General features: G+C 45.8%; 1 protein-coding gene across 9 annotated transcripts in view; it reads right to left on the bottom strand.

The window, feature by feature from the left end:
* LDLRAD4 (low density lipoprotein receptor class A domain containing 4) overlaps nt 1–14,461 on the bottom strand; it is a 386,784-nt gene that overhangs the window by 181,674 nt on the left and 190,649 nt on the right. The window contains exon 4 of one of the 9 annotated variants that reach the window (XM_041739625.1): nt 10,185–10,277. The exons of the other annotated variants lie outside the window; for them this stretch is intronic. The gene's annotated coding sequence lies outside the window, so the exon portion shown is untranslated. The remainder of the gene's footprint in view (nt 1–10,184; nt 10,278–14,461) is intronic. 9 annotated transcript variants of the gene reach the window in all.

Here is a 14,461-nt window from a genome sequence, read left to right as displayed (position 1 = left end):
CCTACAGTCCGGTGTGTTTAAGAGCTTGTGTGCGTTAGAGAGAGAGAGAGAGAGAGAGAGAGAGAGAGGCAGAGACACAGGCAGAGGGAGAAGCAGGCCCCATGCAGGGAGCCCGACGTGGGACTCGATCCTGGGTCTCTAGGGTCATGCCTTGGGCTGAAGGCAGGAACTAAACCATGGAGCTACCCAGCAATCCCCCCCACCCTCTTTTCCTATTTTCAGTTTCTCCCCATGTCATTTCCATCTAACATTATATTTACATATACGCATAATCTTTTCCCCCCACTAGAATATAAACTACATGAAGGCAGGTAGAGATTTCTGTCTGCCTGGCTTTACTGAGGAATTCTCAGGGTCTGGAAAAGGACCTGGTATATCGTAAGTATTCAATAAATCTTTGTCAAATAAATCAATGAACAGAAATAAAAGCTCATCCAGTGGTTCTTATAGGAAACACAATTAACTACTGGCATCCCTTTAGTGAAGAAGGTTTTCTCTAACTGAGCAAATACTTCTTTTCTACTCTTGGGGTAAAGAAGAGATAAAAAGGAGATGAAACACACGTATATTACTAGCAAATCATGTAAGATTTTTTAAGGCAAAGAGTGAGTCAAAATTATAAGCCAAAATAGTTTCTGATTACCTGTGGTCTTCATTTATGGAATTATTCTCTCTCTAGTGTTCAATGTCATAAATATTTAGGCTTTTTCCATCTGTCCCTTCCCAGTCATCTGGCCTAATTCCTAAACCACAATATTCTCTCTCAGCGCAGCCTTGTGTGTTTTGGAGAGAAAGCCCATCGTCTGGCTAGAGCATTAGACTGTTTGCTCAGGAAACAGCCAGCTACTTCCCTGGCAGCTTCCGGCACCCTGAGAACTGGGTGTGGACACAGAGTTCTCCACCTGTTTATTTTTTATTATTTACAGACAAGCTCACAGGAGCCAGGGAGTAAGACAGGTATTCATTGATTCACGGTACTGCTGACTCAGTCTTGTCCTCAAGTCGATCACAGCAAGTTATTTTCTCCTACTTGAGTAAAAACTGCTCACTTTCTTGTCTTGAGCCTGACAAGGCTGTTTGCCTGGGGTCCTCCAACTGCCACACGCCCCTTAAGAAACCTCCTTCTCTGAAAACTTACACCGTCGGAGACCTCCACAAATCCAACCTCGCTAACCTCAAAGCGCAATGGGGAGATGGCTGTATAAACTCCTGTGTTCCCTGCCTGCTTTAGCCAACCCACACTAGAACTTTGAGATGCTACCCTTATACTTTTTTAATAGTTAATAAGAAGCTCTACTGTAAGGAGAACGTCCCTTTCCCCAGTTAAAGAAGGTTTGTTACCTCTTGTTTTGTCTCATATCCCCTATTGGTTTCTTGGAACCCCTTTTGTCCCCTCAAATAAACTTCCCACTTCAGGCTTTATTCATCCCTACTGTCCTCCAGGATAAGCTGATGACCTCCTATCCATGATGGTGCTGACTCCAGTCAAGTCTTTTTTATTTTTTAAGATTTTATGTATTTATTCATGAGAGACACACAGAGAGAGGCAGAGACACCGGTAGAGGGAGAAGCAGGTTCCCTGCAGGGAGCCCGCCGTGGGACTCGATCCCGGGACCCCAGGATCATGCTCTGAGCTGAAGGCAGACACTCAACCGCTGAGCCACCCAGGCATCCTGACTCCAGCCAAGTCTTGAAGCTCCTTTACAACATACATGACCCCAGAGATGCTCAATGTCAGTTGATGTCCAGAGGAAGATCTTCAGATCCTTTAAAATAAGGGTCTTTGGTTTCCACAACTAATCAAATCCAAAGCTGGGATCAATGTGAGTGAAAAGCCATTGCCATGTCCTCCCTCAAACGCCATAGTTTAGAGGGAGAAAAACTAGAGAGCAGGGGAACCCTCTTGGCTCCCGCTGACCCAGGACCAATCCTGCCTTGGACAGGAGCGACATAGAGGCTGCAGTGCAGGCCCGCACTCTACTTCCATCCATGGCTGCTGTCTGACTGGAGAAAGTGACCTACTCCTGACACCTGATACCAGGTGATAATCTCACAAAAAATGTCACAAAGACATTTTTTTTTGTCCTGAATATGCTCATTTCAGGCCTTTGAATTTCTTTAGAGTTCCATGCACAAATTAAGGACTTCCTGAATTCTTTTGCCTATTTCCCCAATCACCAAAAAGAGACTATTTCTGGTAGACCTAAGGAATTTCAAAACAATCTGATTAACAACCTGAACGAGGGTCTTAAAACGTATCTTCCGCAGTGGAGCGCTGGTTGATAAAACTCTGACCATTAGCTAGTGTGTCGCTCTGCTCGAGCCTTCCCTGAGGGCGTGCCCGGGTGGAAGCCCATCCCACTTGTGCGGTAGACCTGATAGCATAGGACACAAGACCTCTGGCCACCATGTTGCTCTTGGTCATCTGTCCTTAAGCCTCTTCCCATGATCCCTCTGCTCCAACCTTCATGGAACTGTGTCTCCCTTTAAAGGCTAGATTTACTCTCCACTGTCGTCTGGCTACCCTTTTGCATCCTCGCCAAGAGAATGGGCCTCAGACACCACCAGTGACCTATCCAAGGACTTGCTCAGCGTGGAGGCCAGGTCAGCTGGACTGATAGCCAGTGTACCATCAGTGGTTCCATAAATGCAGCACACGATGAGGACAGTTCACGCGGCTTCCCAAGCCACCCGCTTCGGCACGGAGAACTCATGTGGGTTGTCCCTCCAGCTCCAGCTTTCCTGCTGAAGCCAACTCCATTCGATCTCGTGCCGTCCTTAATGGAGACAGAGGTAAACGGTCTCACCTTAATAACCAATCGCACCCTCCAATATGGTCCTGAGGTTACCCTTTACTTGGTAAAGATTTTAGTTATTTGAGAGTGAGAGCGAGAGCGAGAGCGAGAGCACACATGCACTGGGGCAGGGACAGAGGGAGAGAAGCTCAGGCAGATCCCGTGCTGAGTGGGAAGCTCGACCCGGGGCTCAGTCTCGCAAGCCCATGATCATGACCTGAGCCAAAATCAGGAGGCAGGCACTTAATGGACTGAGCCACCCTGGTGCCCCTTGAGGTTACTCTTTAGCTTTCTTATCCCCAAACTCCAATTTCTCCTATTTGTCCACATTACTGGAAAGAGTAAATACACTAAATGGACATGGAGTGGAGTTTTAATGCTATTTCATAGACACTATAGGAGCTTTTCCCAATACTATTTCTGTACAAAAATTTATAAAACAGACAAAAATAAACGACAAATGTGGCATAGAACCCAAGTCCCCAAGTATACACCAAAAGCAAATTCATAAAAAAGAAACACAAACCAAAGTAATTTTTCCGTATATTTAAGTAAAACAAAGCACTCGATTTAAAAATGTAACCCTCCTGATCCACACCCAAGACTGCCTATGTTCCTTGCTTTTAATTTTCTACAGCACTTAACACCTTTTATAAGTCCTACAATTATTTTTTTATATTGTTTATAGTCTCTGATCACTAGATTTTAAGTTTGTCTGAATGTAAGACATTTTTAAGGTAATGTTTAATGTTATTTCCCTGGGGCCTAGAAAAATATCCGGCATGTAATAGGTTCTCAAAAAAAAAAAAATCCTGAATGAAGGAAAAGTTTATTCTATCAAGTAAATAGGTATTTATAAATCAGAGATAACATGTGTCTCCTCTACTTTAAATTATTCTATATGTTGGCAAATTGAACACCAATAAAAAATAAATTTATTAAATGAATAAATAAATAAATAAATAAATTCTTCAATCTACTCCCATCACCTTCAGAATATAGTCCATACAGGTAGGAGTATAGGACTCTTCCTTCCACAGTGCTCCTGACCACCTTTACAAACCCGTTTCCCAGCTCCTCTACACATCACTCTGGAAGCCAGACACACCACAACACAAAGATGCTCTCAAGCACCCCGTGGCTTCCCATCACTGTGCTTTGGCGCATCCTACTTCTCCTGCCTAGAATGCCTTGCTCTTCCCACCCCTTGCCTGACAAATGCTTACTGACCTTTCAGGAGAAAAACTTAAAAAATTAAAAAAAAAAGCCACGTCTGTTAAGCCTTCCCCAACCTCTCCATTCCCACTACGAGAAACTATCACTGCCTCTCTCTGTGTTCCCATGGCAACCAGCACATCCCTCCAGTCCCGTGCTTGTCATGCTGCTGTCATTGTTTGTCTGTTTGTCTGTCTCACCCACTGGTGAGACCTCGACCTCTCTCCAGCCCACAACACACCATGTCTTTGCATCCCCAGCATCTAGCAGGGCAGGTGATTAATAATTGCTTGGACTTCTATTGAATCCAAAGCGTGGGGAGGGGACAGGAAGAAACAAGCACACTTTGGGGTTCAGTTTTGTTTCTTTTACTTGTGCCTGAAATCTAGGCTTTCACCACAGACAGGTAAGTTAAAGGGAAAGATGTAAGAGATGCAGAACAGTTTCCCTCCACCGGTTTTGCGTTGAATCGGAAGGGTCCAATTGTCTTTGCTGATTTAAGTTGTTAAATCAAAAAAATAAAAATAAAAATAAAAAACAAATAAAAAAAATAAGCTGTTAAATCGGTGTAAATCCTACAAACTATCGTACGCATCGTCTCTCCACTACATGTCCAAAATTAGGAGCCAATCAATCAACACTACAGGTAAGTGTAAGTATAGATGTTTTCACACAGAGAAAATCCTACACAAATTCTACACCAAAATTACACAGTGTCAATGACCACAGTTTTCCTATGAGATGAAGGACACATGAGAGGGGCCTCATGAGCAGGACTTTGGACAACCCTTCAGGTGCATGTACAGGAACCAGCCCTGTAAGAGGTGATGCTGGGAAAGGAGTGTGGCTCTGGCGCTGTCAACCTGCTATCGAGGACTGACAGGCAAACGTCTGTAGTTCTTTTTGACGTCTAGAGGCTTTGTTTTATCGCATTAATATTGGTGTCGTCCTAGCGAGTTACCACTTGTCTAAAACTCTGACGATGTGGGGCCTTTGGGGAAGAAGGCTTCTGATTTTAAGGCGGCTTAGGAAAAACCCCACTTGCCACATTTCCCACTGAGCTGTGACTTCAGCTGCTCCTGGAACTGGGAGGGCTGGGCCCCTGGGTGCTCACACTCACTCTTTCCCCTGCATTCCTTACAGCTAATCCACCGTTTCCTCTTACCTGCAGGAGGCCTCTGCTGGTTTCTCCACAGCCTTGGACAAGTGTCAGCCCTCCTACTCTTTTTTATTTTATTTTATTTTATTTTATTTTATTTTATTTTATTTTATTTTATTTTATTATTTTATTTATTTTATTTTATTTTTAAGATTTTCTTTATTTATTCATAAGAGAGACACACAGAGAGGCACAGGCACAGGCAGAGGGAGAAGCAGGCTCCACACAGGGAGCCCGATGTGGGACTCGATCCTGGGTCTCCAGGATCACGCCCTGCGCCAAAGGCAGGTGCCAAACCGCTGAGCCACCCGGGCTGCCCTAGCCCTCCTATTCTTCACCTTCCCCCTCAGACTAACCAAAACGCAAGCAATCACCTTTCCAACCTTCGTGTCACCAAACACCAGATGTCCTGACCCTTTACTTTCTTTGCCCCCCCACTGTTATTCACCTGATCATTTAGCACCTGGTCAACACCACTGTACGCCAGGCCCGGTGTTAGAGGCTTCCTGCACGTTACCTTAGATGAGCTGAAGCTGATGCTCAGGAGGCTCCACTGAGCAGATGGCCACCTGGGGAAAAGCCGGAAAACAACTGCTTGCATGCTCACTCTCCCCTGCTCTGTGCTCTGGGCCCCCAGGCCCATGACAAGCTATGGTGTGCAGACCAGAGGTGGAGGGGCAGGCAGACGGGGCTCCTGTGCCAATGGTGTAGAGTCACAGCATCTACAGACTGGAGGAGAGTGGGGCAAAGCCTAGGCTGATTTCCTAAATCCCACACAACCTCCCTGCCTATCTACTGCTTCTCCCCAGGGCACGAATGGCCTGGAAATAAGTGTCAAGCCGTAGAGAAGTATCCTCACACATGGACTCAAACACCCGCGCACAATCACCATGACGCTCCCCGCCACACAGTCAGCATGGGCCCGAAAGGCAGCTTGACTGTCTCATCCTGCACAGCTATCCCATTCTACAGAGATTTTTAAAAAATTAGTCTGTGGTACTAAATGCAGAAAGATAACCTCTGATCCTATTAAAATATTCAATGATTGTTTTGCTCGATGGCCCTGGAATGCTTTCCTCTGTGTAATGTGCAGGAGGGCTACGTAGGGGGGCTTTCCCGTCCTGTCACCACACTCCGGGGCTGCCGACCTAAGCATCTGCCAGGCTGCGCTGAGTTCCTTGCACTCTTGGGACACAGAGGGTTGACGTGCCTTCCAAAACCAGTAGAAACTAACATTTTCTATGCTGTCCAGAGTATTCTAGACTGAGTGCTGCATAGTTGGCCCCTGCCCGCTGCAGAGCCCCGGAAGGGTGCGTCCAGGCTGGACGGGGACCGCTACGTGCTGTAAGCCGCCCAAGGAAGTTCTGCATCGGGCTGCAAGGCCTGAACGACGCTGTGCTTGGATTCCTCTAGCAGAACAGACATCAGAGCTCAAATGTGCTTTTGGGAAACTTACCTGCAACTAAGACCCATATTCTTTATTTCTGTGAAGAACTAAGGTGTTAAAAAGACCTGCTAGGTGTGTCTTAAAAACCTCCTGCTCTTTAAAAATGGTTCTCAATCTTGTGGCACTTTTTCTGTTATAGATCACGAGTGTGGCAGCTAGTCAGCGAGGCACAGACAGCGGTTTGTGCTGTGACGGGGCGTGCAGGGCAGCGCAAGGGATCTGTCCTCACCCAGGTAGGCACCACGTTGACGCAGGCATCTCACCAAGACCACCGGCGTCTGTGTACATGGAGCCTATGTGACGTGCACCGCAGCGTGTCTCCAGCCTTCCACCAGCTGAGGACGGGGAATGCTAGGGGTGGAAGAAACACTAGGAATTATGTGATTTCCAACCCCCTTATTTTAGAGACGATGAATCTCAGGCACAAAGAAAGGAGGAGCTATAACATGGTGGAGCTAGAATCAGAACCCCCGGGGCCACATCCTGGGGCGATCACTGGTTGCCTAGCTGATCTTGAGCCAATTACTTATCTTCTCCAGGTGACAGTTCACAGGCTACCTCAGGGGGATTTTATTTATTTTATTTTATTTTATTTTATTTTATTTATTTATTTTATTTTATTTATTTTATTTTATTTTATTTTATTTATTTTATTTTTAATAAATTTATTTTTTATTGGTGTTCAATTTGCCAACATATATCATAATGCCCAGTGCTCATCCCGTCAAGTGCCCCCCTCAGTGCCCGTCACCCAGTCACCCCCACCCCCCGCCCACCTCCCCTTCCACCACCCCTTGTTCGTTTCCCAGAGTTAGGAGTCTCTCATGGTCTGTCTCCCTTTCTGATATTTCCCACTTATTATTTCTCCCTTCCTCATGGGGATATTTTAAAGATGAAATTACATAACTCATGTAAAGAACTTAAAAGACTCCCAGACATGTAATATTATATCTGAAACTAAGCTTGAGCCAAGCCACGATCTAAAACTGACTTAATGACTTCCATGCTGCTTTCCAACTTAGGTCATTACTATATTGTACAGGTTGTAAAAGGACAAAAAGACTGAATGAACATCAAAGAAGTTGAATCTGTGTCATATATGTCTATCTACAGAGGCCCTTGTCCTAAAACTTATGCGGATTTCCAAATACCATTATAGCACATAATTTCTCCCAATAAAATGCAGCAAAATATAACAGAAAAATTTGAGGGACCCCGTTTGACTCTTAATGATTCTATAAACATAGCCCTAAGGTAATTTATAAAGCTAATAAAATGCTTTCCACCTGAAGCATTTACTGCAAGTTTTTATTGTCAGTGACAAAAGTACACGAAACAGTTTTCTATGTCGTACAATCAAGCCACCATAGAATTCAAAGATCTTTGCTTTCATTTACACAGAATTTCTATCCTCTGGTTTTGAACCCAAGTGTCCAGAGTCTAAAGGCAGCAGGATTCCTAAGGGCGGGAGCTGCACGTGGCGGGCCCGCTCTCTATCTCTGGCCCGACGCCTGGCCCATGCACGTACACTTCTGGAACCAAGCTATCGTCCGGCAGAGAGAGCCAGCCAACTGTATCTCAAAGTGTTTGTCCACTAGCTGCTGCTCTAAACTTTGAACCTGTCATACCAAAGGCGGCGTAAGTGTCTCAACATGCAACGCACAACAGCACAGGTTATGCAAAAGCTGACCCGAGGGCTGTCCGTAGAGACACGTGCCCGCAATGGAATAATAAGGACCCAGAACCCATAAGAGATGAGGGACAAAGACAACCCAAGAAGGGATTCAGGGCATCAATGGAAGATGCAGTTTCAGGCAGGAAGAATGATATGAAAGAAGCCTGGCACAGGCAAGGTCCAGTGACACGGGCCTCCGCGTCCCAGACGGCAAATCAGACAGGAGCACACGGCTGTCAGTTGACCGAACCGGGAGAGACTCCCCATAAAGATGGCACCAAGCTGGCTCCTCAAGGCGAGTGTCCAGGCAGGGGTGGAGGTTCCCGCACGAACTCCGTGCCCGGGAATGGGGGGCATGAGGAGCCTGCTTCCAGCAGGGGTGCCCACCGTGGATGGCCAGGCAGGGCTGAGGTGGGGCGGGGTGAGCCCTTGAGGGTCTCTGGTGACAAGCCAGTGTGCAGGCTTCAGTGGGGGCTCAGGACCCCCGAACATCTGGGAAGCCGGGCCCCACGACTACCAGGTTCAATACCTCGACCAGAGGTGAGCCACTGGGAAAGGTGGGAACTGGGCAAGCCCTTCATCTCCCAGGGCTTCCCTTCCTAAGAGGATGAATGCTCCCCTCCAACATGGACCCACAGCCCGGGGTGTCAGCATGCGCCACAGCGCAAAATCATAGGAAGAAAGGTCGATGGAAGGAAGCACACAAAAAATTACTCGCAATAAATTGAGCAAAGAGGAATCCTGACACCTACAGACCACGGTTCGGGCCACTGCAACGGGAGCCCGATTCGTGTGCTTTCAAACGTATCAAACCATGAAATCGCTATTTGCAAATAAAGAGATGCGCTCAGGACAGGATTCAAAAGTAGGAAAAAGGTGGTAGTCCTAATCTCCTACTTGTGCCTTGAAGTTTTACACCAAGCTTGTGAATTATGCTGGGTAAACCTGAAAGAAGCAGTAATCAGTTTACGCAAATATTTTTATTTTGTTCATTTAAGTAACCGCCCGACGTGGGGCTAGAACTTACGACCCCAAGATCAAGAGTCACATGCTCTCCTGAGCCGGCCAGACACCCCTCAAATACATTCCTTAGAATACTTTTCCAATTTCCAGATTTCCATCAGATCTCGCCAGGCCTGCTCCGTCCCTACTGCACTGGGATGTGAACTATGGAAACTCAAGCTGTGGGCCGTTTCTCATGCACCATGACCTGCCTTCATCCTCTAACGCAGCACAGTTCATAGTTTTTCACCAATAGCATGCAGTGTAGTTTTGCGATGACAATTACATTTTTTTGCAAATAGAAAATAAAATTCTGCCGAAGAAGTGAGTGAATGGATGGATTCCTACTTCACTAGATATAGGCCCCAGTATTATAGGAAACACAGACATCTGAAGTCCACACCGACCTTCCCCTAAGCCGCTGTAGAACCGACACAGCGGGTCTTGGGCGAGGTCTGTCTTCACTATGTGTCTCTACAGCAGGGCATGATAATAAGCCCCGCCGACCTCAGGCACCACCTGAGACCTGTGACTGGAGGTGGAACCGCAAACCACGAAAGGCAAAGTCCCTGTTATTCCTGGAAAGATAACTGGGAACAAAAACAGAATTTCAAAAGGGGATGGTGCTGGGATGATCCCATTCACAAAACTTGAAAAAAATGCAAGAACTGGGAGCGGCCCAGGGCTGTCTCACGTCTTGGCTCGTGAACACGGCAACGATCATGACAACTAGGCAAGGGAGTTCCTGTGCATCATCCCAGGGAAGCTTCCCAACAAACCCACAAGATGTTACTGGGCATCATCACTTGGGCCCACCTGCCCAAGGGTAAACCGAGGAGGAGGAGTTGCCACAGTCCAGAACAGCCAAAGCACGGCAAGGCATAGACTCACACACACTTAGGGGTCAGGACTCCAGTTTCTAAGATCGGGTCTGCTACGAGGTGGTTGTAGGACTTTAAACTCTGGACCTTGCTTTTCTCATACCTGAAAAAAAAAATAAGGAAACTAAATAGAAGACTTTCGGTGACCTTTCTAGCACTGAACTACCCTCAGCAATGACCTCCTGATTATGTCCTACTGGACAACCATGCTATTCCTTGCCGTAGTTCATGCCCCTGCTTCCCAGGCTGCTGCCCTCCGGCGCTGAATCCTTTTCCTTTATCTCTCATTCATCCCAGCAGCTTCCATTATCACCAAGACTCAAAGCCCTCCTCTAGCCCCACGTCACCACTGAAGATCCAGTGGACCCTCCCTTCGGCCCCCTGACCTACAAGTCACAAGTGACGAACGGCCCTTGATATAAAGCCTACCAAGGGTCTCCAGTAGGCAAAGCATGTAGAGATAAGGCCAGCAGCCAAACGCGGTCCTATCCACCCAAACTTCTACCCTGGAAGCTTTCTGTTGAACGAACATCTGGCTTCAGGAAAGACCCGCTCAGGGTCCAGGCAGACAAGCCTGCCTACCCACCCTGCTGACGGACGGGGCAACAGATGGGGCAGCCAGCAGTCCTTCTCTCCAGACAACAGCCTTGGAGAACTGGAATCCCATGGAAGATGACATAGTGTATTCCAAAGGGTTGCCAAGACCTGTCCTGGGGGGTGAGGTTTCCCCCTCTGGTAAGCTGAGGATGTCGTCCACTTCACACATCAATTCCCGTGGCGGCTCAAAAATAAGCCTACTCCCCTCACAGGCATGATGCGCCTCACAGCCCTGGGCCCATGGCAGGCTCCTGCAGATATTCTTGACCACGAAGGAGACACATCGGCCCTGCGACAGGACCTCCCTCAATGTAGAAGGCATCCATACCCCATCCATAGGGGAAGAGCATCAGGACTCCCCTGCTGCTCTTCATAATGATACCACCTGCTGGATGGACATACACAAACCCCACTTTTGTGGTTTTCTTTCTTTTAATAATAAATTTATTTTTTATTGGTGTTCAATCTGCCAACATACAGAATAACACCCAGTGCTCATCCCGTCAAACCCCACTTTTGGAGAGATAGTCACCCAGAGAAAGGTCATTCCTCTAGGCTATTAACCATCTTCACGACCAAATAAAAATGATAGTTTTTCAGGTCCTAAGAGACTGCGTATGTTCTAGAAATGTGGATGATGTCTTAGCTGAGGAGTCAATCAGCACTTCTGGCGCGAAGGAGCCTACACCACACAGAGACCTCCGTGCAAGGGCGCCACCAAATAAATATCTTACCTCCAGCTTGACCTGCAGGTCAGTTTCAATTACCCATGATCATGAGTGAAACCAGGAGTAAGGGTGATCCCCAAGGAACTGTTTACATAGGCTTCGCAAGGGATTTTTGCACCTTGTTTTGCATGAGGCTAGCGTCTGGGGATTTTACTTCATGATGAATGGTGAAGGGTCACACTGTCCAGGCCGAGGGTCCCGCGGGCTCCCTCCTGCTCTGCGCTCCCCAACACTTCAAGCTGAAGACAGTGCAGGTGGCTATCTGAAGCCGGCCTGCCCGCCATCCCTCGCCTGAAACAATAACGAGGCCTTTGGGTTTATGGACATCCGGCTATGCTGCAGCGGACACAGAAACGCAAAAGCAAACGCGAAACATGGTTCATTGTATCAGTGGGGAACTTCATCATATCCTCCAGTTACTCATATAATATAACATTGAAACGTGATTTCCCCCTGTTAAACCCCAATTCCTGCCTCCCCTCTGGCCTCTAAGTGACCATGACAACAGGGACGCTGATGCACAAGGAGCTGAACCAGGCACCGTCCGTACACTAGCCTGTTGAACCCAGAGGTGGGTATCAACCATCACACATTTCAAGGCTGAAACAGGCTCCAAGAAATGGGGAAGGAGCTCAAAACCCACGTGCTTGTCCCTTTGGTCAGGAGACCTGCTTCGTAAGGGCAGGCACTCCAGCTTGTTCATCTTTGTATTTTTTTTGAGATGAGCACAAAACCACTTACAATGTGGGCCTCTAGTAGGGATTTCTAGAACAAAGTGTAGCTGATCATATAGTTCATCTCTGACTCGAGAAAATACGTCCAGAGTATCACCAAAGCAAACTTCACCCATTTATTTCATTACCATAAACCTTGGGTTTGCCTAGAAATGCTGACACTTTTGTTATAATTATTGTTTTCCCCAATGATTTCATGTGCCAGCTGTATTCCTTCACGGAAAGAAGATCTAAAATTTCTTAGAAAAGCTTACTAAGCAACACAAGTGATGCGGCGACCTCAACGGACACAGGATATCCAGCAAATTTTGGTGACTAAACGATGAACTAGAACTCCCTGATTTCTAAAGATATAATTTCTGTCTTCCAACCGTTCACCATTCACCATGAAGTAAAACTCTATCCCCTTTCCCAAATCACATTCCGCCGTGCTGCTGCCTGTAAAGGGTACTATTCAGGAAAATTACAAGTACCTGGTCACACTGGGGATGGGGTTAAAAGGAAATGCGGTTTACAAAGAACCCAACACATGTTTAAAATATACTGTGATACAAACTCCTGCACAAGCATTCATTTACTTTGTCCAAATTTTTTCAGCTTAAACACAAAATAGCTAGAATTTAAGAACAATGAGCCTATTGCATTTCAGTGACTAGCACACATTTATGATTCTCTTTTCCTGCCCAGCACTGAAACTTTATTTTGGGGGGGGGGGGAATTCCTTATTTTATGCCCTATGGGAAGTGGAGCACCTTCACAACAGAAAATACAAATATAAATAAAGCCTTGGAGTCCAACCTCACTTGCAGCCATGGTGCAGAAATATGGCCTAAGTTCCAAGAACCCGAAGCACCTCCTGGCCTTGACCAGGAGTTAGTGGTGTGAGATAGAAAGGTCCAGAAGAGCCCATCCCACTGGTTTCTGTTGCTTCAATCCTGCCCTGTCACATAAGCCACCCTCACCACGAGTAAGAAGAAAGAAGTCGCGCTTCCAGTACAGCAAAGAGGGGAATCAGTGATAATCTTCCTTTGATTAGCTCAGTTCATAGATGATAAATAAAAATCTGGGAGGCTGCTGAAAGGGCTCAGCCATATGACCATATGCTCATAGGTACATTAAGTGCTCAGCCCATTTGTACATTCATTGGACACCTACTAAGCTGCTCTAAAAATAAGGAAGACAAAAGTCCATGCCCTCAAAGACCTCACAATCTAGCCATAAATGCTTAAATAGCTACGTCTCCCTGCCCTGCTAACACGGAGGCCCGTGAAGTCAGGAGCCCTGGCTGTCCTGTTACTGCTGTCTCTCCAGTTTCTCAAGGATCCAGCCCATCACAGGCAATCAGTACCAGATGAAGAAATGAGTAAATGAGTTAATTATTAATTAATTTATTTTTTTTCCAGAAATAAATCCATACTTTTATGTAAGTTAGTCTGCAACAAAGGAGGCAAGAATATATAATGGGAAAAAGACAGTCTCTTCAACAAATGGTGTTGAGAAACTGGCCAGCTCCATGCAAAAGAATGAAATTGTACCACCTACTTACACAATACACAAAAATAAACCCCAAAGGAAATGCTGTGTTTACTAATATTGGGAGACCTGACATTTTCATAATGCTAAATCTTACCAATATCACTTCATTTATTTGAGATATGTTTTAGGTCTTATAAGAGTGTGGGAGATTTTTCCATTTAGGACTTACATATCTTTCATTAGGGTTATTTCTGTGTATCTTTGTAATTTTATTGCTCTTACAAAGAAATTAGTATTTTTTGTGCTTCTTATTAAGCATTGCTAATGGATAAGAATGTCACTGTTTTTGTTTGTTGAAATTATAGCCAGCAATGAAATAATTTATTTGTGGGTTTTTTTAGGTTATCTATATAGAAAATTAACATCACCTGAAAATAACTGTCATTGTATTTCTGTCTTTCCAATTCACCCACTATATATACTTTTTCTTGTACCAACTAGAATTTCTAGGACAGTGTTGATTAATGGCAGTAGTAGAAGGCTTTCAGATCTTATTTTTGATATTAAAGAAAATATTTTAAAATTTTCTGCATTAAGATAGCTGTTTGTTATGATTTTATGGTAGATACCTTTTCTTTTTTTTTTTTTTTTTAATTCATTTACACAGAAACACCATGGTCAGTGTTATGCTAGAGAACGATGGGGCCCTGGGATCAGGGTGGGGTTCACAGAGGACACCCCTGCCGACCTAC

This window comes from Vulpes lagopus, chromosome 24, assembly GCF_018345385.1.
Source record: "Vulpes lagopus strain Blue_001 chromosome 24, ASM1834538v1, whole genome shotgun sequence".
NCBI classification, from domain to species: domain Eukaryota; kingdom Metazoa; phylum Chordata; class Mammalia; order Carnivora; family Canidae; genus Vulpes; species Vulpes lagopus.
The sequence above is the reverse complement of the archived record's forward strand: the minus strand, read 5'-3'. Positions and strand labels throughout refer to the sequence as shown.